The sequence below is a fragment of the Rhinopithecus bieti genome, unplaced genomic scaffold, assembly GCF_001698545.2.
Source record: "Rhinopithecus bieti isolate Rb0 unplaced genomic scaffold, ASM169854v2 scaffold_3062, whole genome shotgun sequence".
Classification (NCBI taxonomy): domain Eukaryota; kingdom Metazoa; phylum Chordata; class Mammalia; order Primates; family Cercopithecidae; genus Rhinopithecus; species Rhinopithecus bieti.
The window spans coordinates 1546129-1553545 of record NW_016804432.1 but is presented as its reverse complement, the minus strand read 5'-3'; the positions used below and the strand labels follow the sequence as shown (position 1 = coordinate 1553545).

Sequence of the window (7417 nt, the reverse complement as noted above, 5' to 3'; positions counted from 1 at the left end):
AAAAAAAAAAAAAAAAAAAAAAAAACTTTAACAGATGGGGAATCGCTTTTTATGGAGGAGAAAAGAAAGTAGTTTCTTGAGATGGAATCTACTCCTAGTGAACGTGCCATAAGCATTGTTCAAATGACAACAAAGGATTTAGAATGTTACATACACTTAGTTGAAAATGCAGTGGCAGGGTTTGAGAGGACTGACTCAAATTGTGAAAGTTCTACTGTGGCTCAAATGCTACCACACAGCATCTCATGCCACAGAGAAATCTTTCATGAGAAGAGTCCATCAACGTGGCATACTTCATTATTGGGTGTTTTTTTTTTTTTTTTTCAATTTTATTTAAAATCAGGACACATCTCATTCTATGTCATAGAATAAGGGAGTCTATCTTGAACCTATTCTGGTTCAGGGGGCTGCCCTTATGAAAAAAAAAAAAAAGAAAAGAAAGCAAGGAAGTAATTACCATAGCTACCCCAAACTTCAAGCAACTACCATCCTGATCAGTCAGTAGCTATAAACATTAACGCAAGACCTTCCACCAGCAAAAAATTACAACTCACTTAGGCTCAGAGGATTCGTAGCGTTGTTAAGCAATAAAGTATTTTTAAATGAAGATATATAGAGATCATTTTTAGATATAATTCTATTACACACTTTGTAAACTACAGTGTGAACATAACTTTTATATGCACTGAGAAACAAAAAACTTGTATGACTTGCTTTGAGATATTTGCTTTACTGTGGTGGTCTGAAACTGAACTGGCAATACCTTAGGGGTATGCCTTTATTTGTATATACCCCATTTTGTTCTGAAAAGGGTTAAAGACACAATAAATGCACTATAACAAGTCAACAAATTAAAAATAAATGCAAAGAATAGAGAAAAGAACCAAAACAGTGCCAAGAAAAGGCTAAAATTGTATAATATAAAAACCTATTTACGTGTTCTGCAGTGGGCCACAAATCTAGTTCTGGCTTTCTAGCAGCCATAACAAAAAGGAAAACTCAGGCAATCTAAGAGATACACAGAGAAGTACTCAGAAGGGGAGCTACCCTTGGTAGTTAAATCAAACAGTAATTTTATATAGCAATGATCAAAATATATGAGACACATAACCACCAGTCTTCAAAGGGATAGATGTTTCTCATATTGTCCCTCAGGAGAGACCTATGACACCTTACCAAAGTCCAATGTGGCAAAATTGATTTTACAAAGACAAGACACAAGCTTTAAGAGCTCTTTATTCTTTTACTCAGTTTCTTCCTTCATTGCCTCCCTAATTGATTATAAACTCTTTGAAAACAAGAACCATGTTTTCTAATTCTTACATATAGCTCCAAAGTATTTTGTATTCTGCAGAAAAGAAGCAATGTCAGTGAGAATTTACACAGTGCAATTCAAGCTTTTCTGATAAAATTATCTAACCTAAACACAGTAATTCCCACTTATACTACAAAAATATGCTAACTGAAGCCCCAATAGATAGAATTCCTAAACTTTCTAAACTATTACTGAATGACAATTCAATTTGTGATCTCTCAACAGCATTTTGTTTCATATATCCCTAGCATAAAGCATGCAAAGATACCAAATCAATATCACTGAACCTGATCAAATAAAATGAAACTCATAAGCAAAAGCTTTGGCAATACCTAGTAAAGGAAAGACAATATTACTATCTTTCAAGAATATAATCAATAGGTCTTTACAAACCAGCTGACAAAGGCAGGTTCATTTTCTAAATGACTCTGCAAATCTACTAGAAGGCAATGAATTATAATCAGATTATTTCTTTCCAAGAATGTGCAGTTTCTGCATATGCCAAGCTGCTGAAGAACTGTACTTCTCAGCTGTCACACAAACCCGCGCATGCGCGCGCGCACGCGCGCACACACACACACACACACACACACACACCACTATCAAACCAGCTCTGACCACTAACTTACTAATTTACTTCTCTGCTTTACTTGGTCAAACTGAAAATGAAATTAGGAGTAGGTAATAAATTATTTAGATAAGGTGATTATGAGAAAATGAAGTATCATCTTAAATTACTACTCTTAAGCATTGGCATTGGGACACATTAACAATCCTCTATTTGTATTTTATTAATGGAAGTTATAAGTCATTAATAAGTAAGTAGTCTCATCCAACACTGCTTTGTTTATTCATACACTTAATATTTCAGTTTATAGTAGGTTCCCCCCTTGGTATTCCCTGTATATAGGGGCATGCCCTATCATCCCGGGAGTGAATAGTTGTAATGAGCCAAAGAATAGTACCAGGACTGGGGGAGTCCACCAAGTAGACCTTGGAAAATCCAATTCCTGCACCTTTGTTTCTTTATCTATTAGAAAGGGAAAATGGAAATCATCTCTATCTGACAGGATTATTGGAAAAATTAAATGAGATAAGATGGGTAGTTCTCTAGCCTTTTTTTTTTTTTTTTTTGAGACGAAGTCTCACTCTGTCACCCAGGCTGGAGTGCAGTGGCGTGATCTCGGCTCACTGCAACCTCCACCTCCCGGGTTCAAGCAATTTTCTGCCTCAGCCTCCTGAGTAGCTGGGATTACAGGCGTCCGCCACCACACCCGGCTAATTTTTGTATTTTTAGTAGAGACAGGGTTTCACCATCTTGGCCAGGCTGGTCTTGAACTCTTGACCTTGTGATCCACCCGCCTCAGCCTCCCAAAGTCCTGGGATTACAGGTGTGAGCCACCGTGCCCGCCTTAGTTCTCTAGCTTTTTTATAGATAAGGAAAACAGAAGAAGCTAAGCACTTAGGTGACTCATCCACAGCCAATGGCTAATAAACATAGGACAGAACAAAACTCTGACTTAGGGCTTTATGTTCTTTCCACCTCACTAAGCAACCGTAAAATAGTAAAACTCAACATCTCAGGTTTGTTACTGTTGGGTACTCACTACATGCAAAGAAAAAAATTGACTATTTTGAACATCTACTGCATGCTAGAAACTAATCTCTTTCTTCTTAACTGCCCTATAAAAGAAGGTGTTATCTCATGTTACTGAGAAATTAACTTGTCCAGTCACAACGCTAACAAGTGACAACACAAGATTAATCCAGATCTGTTTTGTTAATGATTTTCCCTACTATCCTTCTTAAAGAGTGTATTTAGATACCAATGTCTACCAGAATCAAATCGCAAATGGCCTGTGAATTTTTATAGATCCTTCTGATTTATTAGTGGAAACTGTCCCTAGCTCCACCATCCTATCTACTTAAATCTGTTCCTATTAGGTTAAAGCATAATTACAATAACTGTAGTAACAAATTTACATTTGTATAGCATGTTACAGTTTATTACATTTATCCATTTTGTTAGATGCAACTACTGAGGCGTTTCATATATTAGCTCACATATCATTTAATATTTCAAAACTCTTATGAGGTAGGAATTATTGCCATTTTACAAATAAGAAAATGGGCCAGGTGCAATGGCTCATGTCTGTAATCTCAGCATTTGAGAAGGCCAAGGTAGGCAGATTGCTTGAGCTCAGGAGTTTGAGACCAGCCTTGGCAACACCAAGAAACCTCACCTCTACAAAAAATGCAAAAATTAGCTGCACATGGTGGCACATGCCTGTAGTCTCAGTCACTTGGGAAGCTGAGGTAGGTGAATCACTTGAGCCCAGGCAGTTGAGGTTGCAGTGAGGTGTGATCACGCCACTGCACTCCAGCCTGGGCAACAGAGCGAGACTCTGTCTCAAAAGGAAAAAAAAAAATTAGAAAGGTCATCTCAGATCTCTCTCTGCCCCCAAAGTTGTCAGACAATTTCTAGTAAACATTTAAAGGGCAGATATTTTAAACTGTTCCAGAGCACAGAAAAAAGTGAAAAGTTTCCTAACCATTCTTAATCCTGGCTTCATCCTGACACCAAAGCCAGGCATGGCTAGCAAACTTAAATGAAAACATAATATTAGATTTATCCTTTGTAATTATATATGCAAAAGTTTAACATATTTTAGTGAAAAACAAAGGAATACGTATAGTATAATCCCATTTGTAAAAGAAAAAACATTGTGAATAGCAACATGTCTTTATGTACGGTAGAATATGAAAATGTATGTTTATACATAAATACACACATAAATACAAAGATACAGGTTTGGAAATATACACCTCAAACTGTTAACAGCGGTTTCTCTTAAGACGGAAGTGGTCTTATGAGTGAAGAAGGGTAAAGGACAAAGTGAAGGGAGATTTTCAGCTTTTACTCTCTATATATACATATATACTATTCAAATTCTGAAACGGTGGGTTCTAGGATCAGCTATGCCATTAAGAAGCTGTTACTAGGTTGAACTATTCTGACTCTGTCTCCCCGTTGGAAATGTGGAAAGCAGACCTACCTTATTATGATAGTAGAAAAGGAATTTATTTGAAAATGCATAATAAAATCTGATGAATATGTGGCAGTGTGGCCACAACACCTTATTTTTTGTTATTGTTTGGTTTTTTTTATTTTTCCCTCACTTTGTCACTGATCAGCCAGACATTCACAAACACAATTGAACTTCTGTATGCCTCATTGAGTGCAGGAAGTAGAGTCAGAAGACCTGAGTTTACATTCAGACTTTGCAACTTATTAACTATAAGGTTAAAAAAACAAGTAAATGATTAAACTTCTTTGTACTTTAATTTCCTGGCAGTAAAATAGGAATAAACCTACTTTACAGCACCATTTAAAAGATTGAATGAGAAAATGATACACGAATGGCCAATAAAAACATGAAAAGATGAAATACAAATGAAAATCACAATGCAGTATCACTTCACAGCCACTAGGATGGCTATCATCAAAAAGACAAACATTAAGTGTTGGCAAGGATGTGGAGACAGTGGAATCCTCATACATTGCTAGAAGGGATGTAAAACAGCGCAGCAGCTATGGAAAACAGTCTAGCAGATCCTCACAAAGTTAAACAGAATTACCATATAACCCAGCAATTACACATCTAGGTATACATTCAAGAAAACTGAAAGCATATATACCATACAAAAACTTGTAAATGAGTATCCACAACATTATTCATTATGGCCAAAAAGTAGAAACAACCCAAATGCCCATCAATTGAAGATTGGACAAACAAAATGTGGCACAGCCATACAACAAAATAATATTCTGCCATAAAAGGTATGCAGTATTGATATATGGTATAACATGAATAAACCCTGAAAGCATAACGCTAAGTGAAAGACACAAAAGGCCACGTATTATGATTCTATTCACACGAAATGTCCAAAATAGGCAAATCCATAGAGACATAAAGTAAATTAGTGGTTGTCAAATATGGGGGAGGGGGAATAGTAACAAAAGCTACCAGGTACAAGGTTCTTTTTTGGGTAATAATGTTCTTGGGCTAGTGTTGACATTTGCACAATTTTGTGAATATATTAAAACTACTAAATTGTATACTTTAAAAAAGTGAATTCTATGGCATATGAATTATATCTCAAAGAAAACGATTATAAATATTTAAGTCTCTGCTTTTTCTGTTTTTTGTTTTTTGAGACAACGTCTGGCTGTCACCCAGGATGGAATGGTCCAGTCGTGGCTCACTTCTCTGCTTGCTACTTTTTATTAGTGAATATTCTACTTTCCTCAAGAGGTTGTTCATGTTGCTTGTAACAGCTTTAAAAGATCTTTGAAGTTAGCTACTATACAGATTAATGGTATTTTTAATAAAGTAAAACTACTATAACAGAGAAACTTTCTAAAATCGGATTAGTTTGGTATAATTTCATTTTTTCAAAAGAAATGTCATCAATACCAAGTTCATTTTTAGAGAGTGGAAAAGCTTCAACAAGTCATTATAAAATACATTTTTTAAAAAGGTCAAAATGCAATACTTTGTTTTCTTAATTAGTGGACATTTCATTTTCAGATACATCATTAGATTACCTGTTTAAAATGTCATTAAATGCCTAGCAATCAACTAAAACCCAAGCAGATGCAACTTCGTGACCTCTACTTACAACTTTCTACATTCTGCATTCTGTTGTCAGATTCCTAGTCCATTACTAGCTTCTAATCTCTTACATCAATTATTCCATTCAATTCTCACTCACAGGGGCTAAAATGTTTGGTAAACGCAATCAATTCATTTTTCTAATGCTGGGGAACTTTAGAGTGGGCCCAATTTTTAAGGTTAAATTTAGTCCAGAATGTTTGAATAGTCAACAAAACGATTTCCTGGAATTTGGAACATAAAAACAGCCTATAGAGTTGTGAAATGCTTTCTAGGTCCTTCGGGAATTTTTTCATGTATTTAATTATGGGGCAAAGTATTACGTATAAAAGCTTCCTGGTCCTAGAACAAAGACGTATTTTACTGCTCAAAGCTAAAGGAATTAGTACTGTCACACTAAAATAGCATACCAATGAAACCAGCTAGGTATTGGCATAACCCAAGGCATGTAAACAAAGATAAAGTGCACCTTATTATGCATTCTTCCTTGGGGGAAAAATTTTCACATTAAGAAAATAAGATTTAGCCAGCCAAAATAGAAAAAATATATAGATATATGTGTGTCTGTGTATGTAGGTATGTATAAGGATTAGGATTTTGAGTAGCAATTTCAATTTGATGGTTTGCCAAGCTATGCTGGGATACATGGTGGGCATGCTTGACACAGGCAAAATGCGAAGCAAGAGACGACCTGTCAAACAGCTGCTATCTAGTTACTCCCGCCGCAGCACTTCCAACTTCTCCCGCGATGTCTGTGTATGAAAGATGTCAAAGCACCAAGAAAACCAAGGGGGATATCAGAGCAACAGCCAAGTCCAAACCGTGCATCCAGGGTGAAATGTCACCCGTACCCTCCAGAGCTGATCAGACTGCGGCTCTTTTCTAGTATGAGTCTACCTAAAATAGAAAAACACACAACCACGGACCCTGGCCAACCCGCTCTCTCCTCCCCTTTGTGACTCTCCCAAACGCTGGAGGGATGTTAACCTCCGGCAGGCCCGTGGAAGCCAAGCCCCGCGACCTGAGGAGGCGTCCAGGAGCCTCAGCACAGCCCTGGGGCCTCGAGTCCGTGTCCCCCACCCACCCGACAGGGCCGGTCACCGGTCACACAAAGGAGCCAGCCGCGAGGGCTGGACGTGGGGACTCGCCCCAGAGCCGGGAGCCACATCTGGTTCCTGCACGCTGGCAAAAGAGACCCGCTGGAAAATAAGGATTAACGCCCAAACCTGTTGCACAATTCGGGACCCTTTCACCCAGAAATGAACAAGGGCGCTCAAGAGCGGAAAAGCGCGCGGCCCGGTCTCTGAGGGCCGCGGCCGCACCCGGCAGACGGCGCGGAGGCAAAGGCGGCCCGCGGGGCTCCTACCTCGGGCGCTTTGTCTGCGGCGGCGGGGGCGGCCAGGGCGCTGGGAGCGGAGGGGTGGCG

At 38.3% G+C, this 7417-nt stretch overlaps 1 protein-coding gene across 1 annotated transcript in view; it reads right to left on the bottom strand.

The window, feature by feature from the left end:
* Positions 1–7238, bottom strand: part of SESTD1 (SEC14 and spectrin domain containing 1) — a 164208-nt gene extending 156970 nt beyond the window's left edge. Inside the window, exon 1 of the mRNA XM_017868273.1 lies at positions 7218–7238. The gene's annotated coding sequence lies outside the window, so the exon portion shown is untranslated. The remainder of the gene's footprint in view (positions 1–7217) is intronic.
* Between the last annotated feature and the right edge of the window lie 179 nt (positions 7239–7417).